At 37.4% G+C, this 13,952-nt stretch overlaps 1 long non-coding RNA gene across 1 annotated transcript in view; it reads right to left on the bottom strand.

Moving 5' to 3' along the window:
- Positions 1-13,952, bottom strand: part of LOC113453010 (uncharacterized) — a 90,946-nt gene that overhangs the window by 40,536 nt on the left and 36,458 nt on the right. The window contains exon 2 of the long non-coding RNA XR_015743694.1: positions 5,299-5,321. This is a non-coding gene — a long non-coding RNA (uncharacterized LOC113453010). The remainder of the gene's footprint in view (positions 1-5,298; positions 5,322-13,952) is intronic.

Below are 13,952 nucleotides of genomic sequence, written 5' to 3' on the forward strand. Positions count from 1 at the left end.
AGAATTTCAAGTCTGGTGGCATAAGGTATTCTACAACGAGTAGAGGAGTGGAGAACTTTTCTTGTGAAATATTTCTGCACTTTTTCAACTGTGCTAATATCAGATACATAATGTGGGTTCCAGACTGATGAACTGTATTGGTCTAGCAAATGTTTTGTATGCTCTAGTTAATAGTGTGATATTACCAGAGAAAAAGTTACGTAGGATTAGGTTAACAACTCTTAATGCCTTTTTGGCTATGTAGTGACAGTGGGCTCTAGCACTTAGATCATTAGAGATGAGTATTCCAAGGTCCTTTACAGAGATTGGATTATCAACAAGATTTTGACTATTCAGCTTGTATTTTATTTTCTGATTTTTTTTTGCCAATATGTAAGACAGAGCATTTATTTGTTGAGATTTGAAGTTGCCATTTGATTGACCATTCTGATACATAGTCAAGACCTTTTTGAAGGGTAGCAGAATTGTCTGTAGTATTGAACAGCTTTACATCATCAGCGAAAAGAATGCAATTGCTCTTAATATGATCATAGAGGTTATTTATGTAGAGTATGAAGAGAGTTGGTTCTAGAACACTGCCTTGGGAGACACCACTGTTGACAGGTGCAGAATTTGATAGGACACTCCCAATTTTGACCATTTGTTGTCTGTTTGACAGGAATGCTTCTATCCAGTTATGCAGTTGTCCAGAGATACCATAAGATTTTAGTTTTAGGAGTAGTTTGTCACGTACCACTGAATTAAAGGCTTTACAGAAGTCTATGTAGATTGCATCTATTGTTTTGCCCTGATGAGTTGTGTAGTCCATATGTTTTTGCAGTGTAAGAGTTGCAGATTAAATGATAGTTGTTTCCTGAAGCCAAATTGTTTATTAGAGAGTAGGTTGTTTGTTTCTAAGTGGAGAATGATGGATTGGTTAATAATTGATTCCATGACTTTACAGGTGACACAGCATAAAGAGATTAGTCTGTAATTTTCAACTAGGCTGGGGTCTCCCTTTTTGAACATGCGGATGACCGCGGCTTGTGACCATAGGTTTAGCAAGGAGCTGATCCTGAAAGAGTTTTCAAAGATTATGCTTAGAGGTTCTGCTATGGCAGTGGATAGCTTTTTTAAGAAGTAGGCACATATTCCATCCGGTCCAATAGATAGAGATGGTTTTAGATTGCATAGTGCTTTTTTAACAATGTCTTCTGTAAAATCGATATGTATTAGATCATTGTAGTTGTCTGTGGTTTGGCTAGGAAATACTGGGCATGATCCATTGCTGTTTACAAAGTTGTTTCCTGTACTTTTAGAGCAAACAACTCCTGTTTTTTAGCATCTTTTAAACCATTGCACTGTTATGCATCAGTTTTAGGATAAGTAAATAAATAAAATAAAAAATAAAAATAAGGAGCAGAGAACTAATGTCATTTAGTCTTGTTATTTCCCATTTCCTTTTCCTGCAAACTTCTGAAAGACCTAGGCATTAAAATACTGTTTTCAACAAAACTGGAAAAGGAAGTAAATCATACAGATTTACAGTACAGGAAAGTACATTTAGTACTGTAATTAATAAGAAAATGGAAGAATATTAAGACAGATGCAGTTAAAATATTTTTAAAAAAATATAATCAAGAAAATGTCTCATACTCAGGGTCAGATTATTCATCATCATTCACAGGTCTGCCCCAAAGGCAAGCTCCCCATATACAAAAGGTATTCTTTGGATAAAAAAATCACTCACATATCTCATCTTGCCTTGTATTTGTTTTTTCAAGTTTCAGCATGCATATTATTTAGTGATAGAAATAGTTGTTGTTTTGGTTTCTAGGGACAATTGGCACAAAAATATCTAATCTTCACTCCTATTCTGTTTTAACCATATCTACTTGTTAGTATTATTTTAATACTCCTTATCCATAGCATACATAAAAACAAAAAAAATGTGTTCCTTAGTAAAAGAACAATTACATTATGTACCATAGTAAAAGAATAGGCTTAATCCTTGAATTAATATATAAATATCCAGAATAATCTATTCAATTATTTCATTTTTGGATACTTTTCTTTTCTTTTGGATACTTCTCTGTTAACTTTAAACTTATGAACTATTACATACTATTTTATCATATAAAATTAAATCAAACTACTATATTTACCACCTTTTTGTTAATGAAAGTTCTTATGAATAATAGCCTGAAGTCCATTTTGCTTCTAAACTGGAAGTAACTTCTTATCAGCAAATTGTTTTTCAGGAAATTCTGGCCAATATGGAATAGAGGTCTTTTTAAAAGGCAGCCTGGTGATTTCCCTATCTTCTTTTTTTCATCCTTTTCCCACCCAATTCCATTCTTATAAATGGAAATCTTGATTTCTGCACCTTATAATAGTTGTTTTGTCATGTGATAAACAGTCAAACAACTTAAGAGAGTCATTGGAAATGGCTGTTCTTTTTTAGTGTAAAATATTTCCTCATCTTACAGGAATAGGAAGCATTCATTCTGATCAGTGATTTAAAAATTACTAGCTTTAGAGCTCACAGTCTCTTCCATGCAGCTGCAAATTCTATGCAATTCTTATTCTTTAAAAAAAAAGTATTAAGAAATGTTTTGAGTCGAAAGGCAGGAGAGAATGAGCACTCTAGAAATACAATACTATTTGAATCTACAAGGACAAAAATTCAGATCTTTGATATTTTTCAGAGAAGGCTAGCAACTTTGCAACAATTTCTGCTTGTCATTTTTATTTTAACTCTGAAATGTGTACATCACTTTTTCCCAACAATCACTTCCTACATGACTAGCTTAACATGATCAAATTTTAAACTACTGTAACAGTTTACTAAAACATTTTTGATCCAAATAGCAGCCTCAGTTCTCTGAATCAACAAAATTGCAACAGATCAGTCAGCTTTCTTATTTATCTCTAAGCACAGAAAGGTTCCTCAATTATTTATTTGTATGAGGTGTCTTTTAAAAGGGAGAATGAGCAAAGGTTAATAAGAAGTTCTAATAATTTCATTAAGAGTATTAACTCTCCTTTTTAAACCCTCAGGCAAGATTCTGGAGTCCAGTACATCACCTGAATTTTCTATGCTTTAGGCTTTCAAAAAATCAGTTTCTTTAAAATCCTGGAAACTTAATTACCATTATCAGAAATCCAAACAGCTAGAATATCTAATGATTCAGGAGTTCTGGGATTGTAGTCCCAAACATCTGGAATGCATTAAAGTCTATGTTAGAGTCAGAATGAGTCTTCTCAACCCACCTACTAAAGGAAATTCTGAGTTGCGAACAAGAAAAACAAAATACAATTATCAAACACATCACCAAAACAAAAAATACACTATGAAGCCCAATACATCTCATTATACTATCGGCAGAGTTCCATATTTCACAATATCATTTATTGGAACTACAGGAGAGGGCCTTCTCTGTAGCAGCACCTGCCCTCTGGAATGAGGTTCCTAGATTCAAACAACCTCCACCCTACTGGAATTTCAAAAGGCCCTAAAGACAAGGCTCTTCACAGAACAGAATCCTTTGTTGAGGATAATGCAAACCTTTCACTTGTCTGGGTTTGTTATATCAGTCATACTTGTTTCTTTGTATTGTTTTTTTTATTTTAACAATTTGTAAACCACCCAAAATTCCTGGAAATCAGGCAAATAACAACAATGTCATCAGTGACGAAATAACTATCAATCAATTGCAAAAACTAGCTGTACTTGGAGCAGCTTACATTCTGTGACAATACTTTTAACACCAACATCTGCATATCTCAGGTCCTTGGGAAGGATTCAATGCAGGAATAAAAACGGCAAATCCAGTCTAAACATTTGGCTTTCCGTGCAACCAGCCATAATATTAATGATGCCAACTCCATTAGTACCTTGTTCCCAGTGCCCAGGTTTGGAGGGGAGGGGAAATGGTCTTAATTGCTTTCCTAAAGACCAGCAGAGTTGGAAATTAGGTATAATTACAAAGGAAGGATGAAGCGCCATGTCTTCAGGACCTTTTCAAATACATAAGGCAAGCACAGAAGCATAAGATATGTTACACTTCAAAGTCTCATTAGGCAAAACTGTTTTACCAAAAAGATCCACAGCATGCCCACCATGCCAGATCTTTTGGGATAGAAAGAAACCATTGGAATAATCAGTTCCACAAGCAATTTAACCTTACGAGGACTTTAAAGGTGATAATCAGCTCCCTGAATTGCACCCAAAAGCACACTGAGTCACGAAACTCTCCAGTGGTGGCCCTATATTGGTGTATATTTTTCAAGGGAAGATCTATGTAGAACCTGTTGCAATAGACCAGTTGGGAGGTGACTAAGGGCGTGAGTGAACACAAACAGTACATCCTGATCTAGGCAAGGGCGCAACTGATTGCCAAAATGTATTTGTACAAAAGCTTTCATGAACATGTCTATGATTTGTTCATGAAACAGGAGCCTCGAGTCCAGAACTGATGCACTAATTCTGATGGGTGCGGGGATGGAGGGGGACAGTGCATGACAGCCAGACTTAAAGATGGCAAATCACTAGATAGTCCATAAAATCCATAGCCACTTATTTTAACAAAAGCTGATTCTTCCCCAAAGAACTACAGGCTTCAGGCACCATGAAAACGTATCCCACAATCTGGGGCAGGGATGTACAACTAAGCATCACAGAAGAGGGTGGATCTGCATCACCCTTGGGGGTAAGATGTTCCAAAGGGCAGTGGTGATGGTAGAGAAGGTTCTCTTAGTGAGCCCTGTCAGTCAAAGTCTTGCCAGGATCAAAGATGGTAAGCTCCTGGATATAGAGAAGCTTTCTACCCACAGCTACTCTGTCCTACAGAGTCCAGTTGAATGCCTATTCTTCCAGGCATTGTCAAAGGACATGTACAACATCACTTACTTTCTCCAGGATGGAGATATACACCTGAGTGTCATCAACATAATAATGCTACATCATCTGTGGCATATCATTATATATACTCTGTAATGGGCTTCAGATCCCTCAGCTGAGATATATAACACTTTTATTTTTCAGTGTATCCTGTTGCATGCTTGGGGGCGTGCGTGCATGTGTGTGTATATCCTCAGAATTCACATCTCACCAAAACTCAATACTGCAGAATCTAGTTTAATGAATGCTATCTTCACATGTGCTAATCTACAAAATTAAAATATAGTCAAACTGCTGTATATAAATATAGCTCCAAGCTGTTTAACATTATATAGCAATATGAGAAGTCTTTAAAAAAGCAAAACACATTTGAAAGTACAGGTGATTAATTTGTAATTGTTAAACAATGTACTCACCTAATGGAAGACAATGCTATAGGCTGCAAAGAGAGAGAGAGAACAGTTTTAAATGTTATTGCTTTCTCCCATTTAAAATACAAAATTGTTTTAGACTCATTATGCATACCATTAATTATACATGCAAATGTTTGTCTTCAAGTTAATTAGAAGAAACAGTTAATATTCTTTTTTATTTGTGCAACCCACAGAGAAATAAGAACATCTCATCATGAATTTTGAAACAGTTAAAGGTACTAATTAACAAACATATATGTGTGTGTGGATGAACAGCAACATAAAATGACAAAAGAGTTGTTCAGGTAGGGGTGATCACATGATGACAGGAGGAAATTTGAGATTGCATATATCAGCCCCTTTCCTAATCTCACAAAATTGCAGACCACTGGGGCTGAATTTAAAATGATAAATGTGTTTTGTTTACTAAAAGATAAACCCAGAAGTTCTCAGTTCAGCTACACTGATATCTGAAGCATGTTTGTTGTTTTGTTTTCAAGTGAAACACATTTTGGTGGGCAATCTTACAGAACAAGTAGAGCAAGATTGGTGCATATCTCCCATCCTTTTCCACTCAGATTGTTTACCAGCATGTTTACTAATCTTTCCAGCACTTTTCACTTCCTCTTGGCTACCACGACATGCTTGGCGGTGCCCTTACAAGCATGGCATAGTGCAGGTCAGATCAACAAAGATTGGGTTAAATACACTGTGGTGGAGGATATTCATACACAGACACCAGCAAACAGTCCGATATCAGATGGGCTTCTTAGCAAAAACAAGATACAGCAGGCATGATATTCCCCTCTGAAAAAATAAATCTGAAAAGTCGCCAGGGGTGCAGGGGTTGCCTAAGCACCCGCTGTGGTCCACTGCAGCGCCCCGGTGGGAATTAAATTGGCAACGCCCCCTTGAAGCTTTAGCAGAGTATCAGGCAAAACTTTGCAATGAGGTTCGTTTCCTTCCCACATTCGGTCCTGCGTCTCCACTGCCCGCCCCGCGCGCTCTCTTTCGAGGCTGGCCAAAAGAGACCCCGCACCGCGCGCCAAGAAATCGCACACACAACACCAACACTAGCGACAACACACATTCATACTAACCAATTAATGGCCTCCATCCTGCTCTGGGTTCCCCAGGCCCACTGGCAGAACCAAGTTTTCAGGGCCTTCCAGAGGAGTGTCAAAGTGACAGCCAGTCTAATCAGGGGGGTGGGGGGTATGATGTTCCAGAAAGAGGGAGCCACCATGGAGATGTTCTCCCGAGCCCTGCCAGCCCCCAGAAGCCCACCCCTCCTCCTCCTGCTCTTTCTCCCGAGGAGACCCTAGGACCAGGCCAGGTGTGGACACTAGCAGCCCCACTTGCTTGGCTGAACTTGTGCTTCACACCCCCATCTTTGCTGCACTCACACAATGCCATCACCACCCCCAACCCAGAAGTGACACTCACCAACCGAGCCTTTTGGCCAGATTGTGAACCACCCAAGGAAAAGTTTGCAAAGAGCAGAACTTGAAACGCCCTGCTGCCTTCCCCATCAACTTTGCTTGGCAAGTAGGCTTAATGACTCATCCTCCTCACTTAATGACTGTGATGGGCACTGCCAGGATTGCTATCACTATGCAATGGGACCCTGAACTTTATAACCATGTTATTGATGATGAAAATCCTGGTCTCAAACATCTGATGTTTCCTTACCTCCCAGCTCTGGTGGGTCAGGTAGATGTGACCGGCAATAGATAACCTGGTCCCAAGCCACTTCCACATTGAGTTACTCCCTTCTTGTACACTGCGGTCAGAAATGACCTTGCAGGCGAGCTTTTTCCAGTCAGGAACGGACTGCCCCCGCCCCCGAACCCCAGGCAGAGTAAACCTCGCTGCTCCCCCCCTGCTCCTTTGGCTTGGCAGCCTCTGTAGCGAGGTCAGAAGGCAGATCGTGGGGAGCTTAAGGGAGCACAGGACGCTTTTAAAAATTATTATTATTACTTTATTAGCCGGGACGAGTAGTTTCCCCAAGGGCATTTTTGGTGCAGGGACAGAGCGCAGCGCCTGTGTTTCCCAGGGCTACCCCTGTCCATCCTTTGACCTCGTGCTTCTGGTCGCCTCGGGGAATCTCCTCCACCGAACAGAGCAGGGATGTTCTGCCAGCGCGCTGAGCGGCCTCTCCAGTCATTGCAGGAGAACGCACGGCGCTCCCGCAATTACCCAGGGGATGGGGTTTCCATTCTGAAGCCACCGGCCAGTGCGAGGTTAGCTAAACAGCTCGGAGCGGCAAGAAAGGCACCAATTCGCCTTCTCCCCGTGAACCACCAGCCTTAGACTCGCTTTCTTTGGAAAGGGGGCCTTATGGCTTCCTTCCCAGCTGGAGAAGATGGCGGGGCGGGGTAATTCAAGCTGCCGCTGCTGCCAATCCTCCATGGGAGGAGCCCCATCAGAAGACTTGTGCCTCTGCCTCTCCTCAGGCCGTTCCTTTTGAGGGGCGATTCCCCCCAAAAATCGGAATTCTGATTTTAGTCGGAAGAATATCATGTCTGATACAGATAGAAACTTGCTCTTCCACCTACAAGAAAGTAGCTATTAGCCTGTTAGACTGTGTAGGTAGGAAAAGATTGGAATGGATTTCACTATAAATAGACTTCCATCTGATGCACAGTGGTTGCTGGAATTCTTTTTTCTAATGACTTCATTACAGGTTTTTTTTTTACAATAAATCTACTTAACAGAGTTTTTGTGCATGGCCATAGAAGTCTTCTGTTGCAATCTGTTGCTTACCAAAGCAAGACAAGTCTGACTTCTAATGAAATACGTAACAAACCTAGGCAAAGAACAATTTATCCTACCTGAATCAAAAGGATACCACAACTAATAGCATGCACTAAGAAATATTTGGAATTATACTTCTCAAAATAAGTGCTTCATGACAGAGTATGAAAAGTAATGTGGTATCCCCCAAAAAAACCTAATATACAAAGGAAGAGAAAAATCAACATTTTTTCTGTCCTACGGAACCAACCAGTTCCTAATGTTCTAAAGCAGGAATAACTATGATGTCTGATCTATGACAGACATTGGAAATGTGGGATTACTTTACATAAACAAGCTTATACCTTCCTTTAAAGAATAGACTATAATATTCCTAATATGACCATAGAGTACCAGTATTTTTTTTACAAATAATTCAAAGCAGCAAACATAACCAACACCTATTTTCCCCACAACAACAAACTATGATGAATAGATTGGATAGATGAATTGTATCAATAATAAACAACCATAAACTTGGTCTAAAACTATAAATTTACCCCCTTTCTTCCAAGATCCCTAGTTTATCATAATTATATGAACCATATACAGATAGTTCTTGACTTATGATCAGAGTTGAGCCCAAAATTTCCATTGCTAAGCAAGATAGTTAAGTGAATTTTGCCATATTTTAAAACCCTTGTTACAATTATTAAGTGAATTGCTTCACTTATTTAGTTAGTGAGATGGCTGGTTGTTAAGTGAATCTGGTTTCTCTATTCTTGTCAAAAGATATCATGACTCAGGGACACAGCAAATCATGAATACATGCCACTTGCCAAGCTTCCAAATTTTGATCACATGATCATGGAGATTCTACAATGGTCGTAATTGTGATCAATGGTCAAAAATCATTTTTTCCACACAGAGAACTGTGAAGTTGTGTTTACAGAATCAGCATATTGCCCCCAACAATCTGAATCCTCATTTTACCGACCTCAAGGAGGGAAAAGGATGGAAGGCTGAGTCAACCTTGAGTCGGTCAGGATTGAACTCCTGGCAGTGGAAAAGCAGAGTTAGCTGAAGCAATGGCACAACCACAAGGGTTTAAAATTGATAGATGAAGCTATCAAAGTCACAGAGTTTAAGTTGATTCTGGAATCTGAAGCCATGTGACTCTCAATGTTATCTGATCAAGGAAGATTCCATTTTCACATACCTTGCTATGAGCTTACGAATACTATCTAAACAACCTCCACAAGACAAAATGATTGACTATACAGATGTTATATTTAATTCAGTTTGGTTTATTTTATTTTATTTTTTTATTTTAGGAATGTTTGCAAAATGCAGCCTTCGGGATTTATTTGTTCATTTATTTTTCATGGACATAATACTCTAGTATTGTGTTGGTAGAAAAACTTTCAAAACATTTTCTGACAGAAGTATTTTATGTGCACCATTTTCCTTTGTATATCCAGATCTGGTTTTGCGTGAAAAAGAATAGCAAAGAAAAACAAAATTTTTTCAATCTAATGTAATCTCTAATTACATTATCCTTTCTTTCTTCCCTTATAATGCCAACAAAATCTGTGCAAAACCCACAAGTTTTTAAAATTATCTAATCCTCCTTCTTTTCTTTCTACAGAAAATAGATCAAGTCATAGAGCCCTATGGAACTAGGATAATACGAATCCAAACACTAATATCTACTTTATTATGAATGTTACATAGTTTATCTATTTTTGAGGTTGTTACTCTGCAGGGCACTTGATTCAGTAATTTCAGCTGCATTTGCAGCACAGAGCTAAAGCTCATTTAGCAATCATTCTGTATTATGAAGTTTAACACCCTGAAAATAGTTCCAGTAACTGGTGAATTGAATGAAATTGATTAGCTCTTCCTTTCCTATCACAAAGCTGCCCTCATTACCTATAGTATTCTCTGAAATCCCAACATGCTCTCATTGCTTTACTAAACCTCTGAGTGACTAACCTTCAATTTGAGAGAAGCAAACGTCCCACATATACAATTACTAAAGCAATTTCTGCAGGCCCAAATCATTTAGGTACACAACTGTGTAATTACAGTTGATTGTTATGCAATATATAAAGAGCATTTCTATAAAAATATTGCTTAATATCTTAAGTGAAAATAAAATGCAATAGGCCATTTTTAATTCTGCTATTTCTATTAATATTTTAAGTTTAGGGGGTGTTCTTCAAAGAATAGTTGAATAGCCAAAACACTTTAGAAAAGGATGAAAACATTTCATCACGTTTTACATCTTTATTCAGTATTTAAAGAAGTCAAACAGAGGAAAGAATGAGCAGCCTTCACCTTTTTATATCTTGCATGGCGCAGTTATATGGTATATAAACATATAAACTAGGTTGCAGGAACTAGGCATGGCTAGTGAAGAGTGAACTAGTGAAGAGAAGGACCAAGGGAGACATGATAGTAGTGCAATATTTGAGGGGCTGCCACAGAGAGGAGGGGGGTCAAGCTATTTTCCAAAGCACATGAAGGCCAGACAAGGAATAATGGATGGAAACTGAAAAAGGAGAGATTCAACCTGGAAATAAGGAGACCGAATTTTCTGACAGTGAGAGCAATCACCAGCGGAATAGCTTGCCTCCAGAAGTTGTGGGAGCTTCATCACTGGAAGCTTTCTTTCTTTTTTTTTTCTTTTTTTGTAAATTTTATTTGAATTTTCACAAAGAGAAAAAAAATACAAATAAAACATCTTTTTTGAAAGTAGTGTAATCCCGGGTTACATTTCTTCGTACAGACACAAATTCAGGTTCATGCTCATTTTTATATTCTATTCCATATCTTATTACTATTTTACATTTTCTGTATAGCTTCTCCCCTCTTTTAATTTTCTCAATTTTATTTTAATTATCTCATCTCAATTCAAATCATTGTATTTATATTTTTTGTCTGTCCTGTTTTAATTATCTATTATCTTTTCTCATTAAACAAAATTTCTCCTGTAGTTACTGATTGGAGTATGACGCCTTTTTATCTTTCCCCTAAAGTTGTAACATTCAATATAATACATAACTTCCATTCGGATTCTGCTTGGTACATTCTTAAAATAGACACTGTATTCTTAAAAAAAGAAAAAATTATAAATATATACAATTAAAACAACATTCCATTCCAATTCAATTCTATCATTAATATTAATATTCATTAAAGTCTTAACATCTTTAACATTACTTTTCAATTAAATATCATACTTCTATGGGAACAATTATAAGCTTTCCATAGTTAATCCCCCCCCTCTTCACTTATATTTTATAAAACATTAACTAATTAAAATGTTCCCGTTCCTTCCTAATTCAATTTTCTCATTTATTTTATTTCACTTATTTTATTCATAAACATTTCACTAAATTACACTAACTATTTTATCCCTCATTTTACTCATACATTGTTTCCAATCTTCTAAAGTTACTAATATAACAATACAATCTTATGTACCTTTACAGAATCCCTTTTTCAGTTAGATTTTCACCCATTATCTCTAAATAGGTCCTGTTTCTCTATATCTTGCTCCGGTCCTTTGTAACTTCTTTTCCTTTCCTTCTTCCCTCTCTTCTTCTCTCTCCCCTTTTTAGCCCCCTTGTCTCTCTACCTCTATTTCTCTCTTCTGTATTCCCCTTTTCTGTTGCTTTCCAGCATTATACTTATTTTTTTAATTATTTTTCTTTTCTTTGGTTGTTTTTTTAAGTCTTAAATTCTCCATTCTCTTTCCCCCCTTTCCTTTTTCTTCCCCACATAAAATTGCTTTTTCATTAAAGATGGCTTCTTCTTTGTCCCAGTCTTCTTGTTTTGCAGTCGTTTCTTGCTGTTTCTCATAGTTCCAAATCTCCATTTCTAAGAATTGAAAAAGGAAGCCAAAAGAACCCTTCCCTGCATCTTCTTTGTACTTTTTAAGTTCCATTTTCAATTCATCCAGAAGTGGTGCCATTGTATAAATTTTTAAACAACCACCATATTGATTTTAGTCATTCAAATATAATAACCAAGAATCCAAAGATCACCAAATAATCCAAATACGCTCAAGCTGTTTCTTTTTTGCTCTTTTTTTCACTTTCTCTTGCTGGGGTTACTATTTAGTTGCAAAGTTTCAGTTAAAATGTATCTTTTAGAAGTCTTGTTGAAGTTTTACTGTAGATTCTTTTTAATTTCAGGCAGTCTCCTCCCTCTTCCAGATCCCACCCTTATTCTTTTTTTCTCCCTTCCTGCTTATGAAAAAGAAAATGTTTAATGTCCAGAAATCTTTATTATCCCTTTGGCATTTTTTTTAGCTTAATTGCCTATTGATGTCAAAGTGGATTTTTCCAATTTCTTATTTAAGTCTCTTAGTTGTCAGTATAGGGAAAGAGAGAGAGAAAAAAGCCAAACCTTTCCCTTTTCACTTTCCTTTGCTGCTTCTGACTCTTCTTTGGGAGCGATGTTATTTTTTGTAAGTTTAAATTCCAGGGTACCTTAGTTGTTGCTTTTACAATTTAACCCAGTCAGCCAAAACTTTCACTTTTTATCTTCTTCCTGCACATTCTTTTCCAGTCGAGTTCTCCTTTGTGGTGGCCATTTCTGACCACCGCTGCAACTGCCTTCAGAAAAGAGAGTAATGGCCAGCTGAGGAGGAGAGATGCGGCTCTCCTCAACCCTGCTGGTGGTCTCCCCACTCTTCACCATCTCTACGGGGTGGCTTAGCCCTGAAACCAGCTGGCTCAGGGCGTTCCAGCAGCGAGCCCAGACAGAAACTGTGCATGATCACGGATTTCTGTCTGTCACTGAAGCCCGTCAAACCGGAAGTCCATCACTGGAAGCTTTCAAGAAGAGACTGGACTGCAGTCAGAGATGGTGTATGGTCTCCTGCTTGGGTGGGGGTTGGACTAGATGACCTACAAGGCACCTTCCAATTCTGTTAATCTCCTAATCTCCATTAACAATTATTTGAGGTGTCTATGAAGTATAAATTAATTTTACTCATTTTAGAAAATCATATCTTCCAAAACTTTAAACAAAAAACTCAAGCTCATTAGGAAAAGACAGTATTTAAACCAACAACACTTTGTAGAGGTGATGCTGCTTACTGGTAGGCTCTATGCTTCACATATAGAAAGCCTGGAATTCCCAGGTAAGCCTGGGAAAGTAAATTAGAAATCCTAGATGCCTGCTGATAGTACTTTTAGCATACAGCAATATAAACCAAATTTCCAGTCCATTATTTATCAGTGCCACAGGTGGTAGATGAGACCCACTTTAGTGTAGTCCTGGTACAGAAACCAGGAGACTGATTTCTATTCTGCAGTAGGTATAAAGTCAGCTGGGAGATATTATTCTTTGAAATACAAAAGAAATCACCAATAACATTGTCTTTTGATCTCTAATTCTGCAATTTAAAGTATTATGGGAAAACAGGGATTTGATGTATCATCAGATAAGAGCTTACAGGTTAGCAATTAAGCTTAAATGGAATAAGGAAGAAAAGTTGCCCCTGATGTACTGATATAAAAACTAATCTTTATTTCTAAAATTGGGGAACTATGCAAGAAAATATTCAGTTTTACAGAAAGATTTTTGTTAATATTGCTTTGAAACAACATAGTGAAAATTATGTTCTACAATCTTACATTATTTGGTCTATATTGGCTGATATTAAAAAAATGATATTTTTCATATAGTATAAATGTACATACACAGTTCTCTTGACTTACAAGATATTTTCCCATCAAAAATAAGCTCAGGTGTTTAATACATTATCTTGGAGAATTATACATTCTATACAATGTTCCATATCTTTTCTTCCCTGTGTCCCTCTCTCAAACATACACATACAGAGGTCAGAAAGAAAGAAAGGAAGTAATTACTAAACTTCCTGATTCCAAACAGATGTTTCCTGG

Source organism: Pseudonaja textilis, chromosome 4, assembly GCF_049901715.1.
Source record: "Pseudonaja textilis isolate UNSWEBS1 chromosome 4, rPseTex1.2, whole genome shotgun sequence".
NCBI lineage: Eukaryota > Metazoa > Chordata > Lepidosauria > Squamata > Elapidae > Pseudonaja > Pseudonaja textilis.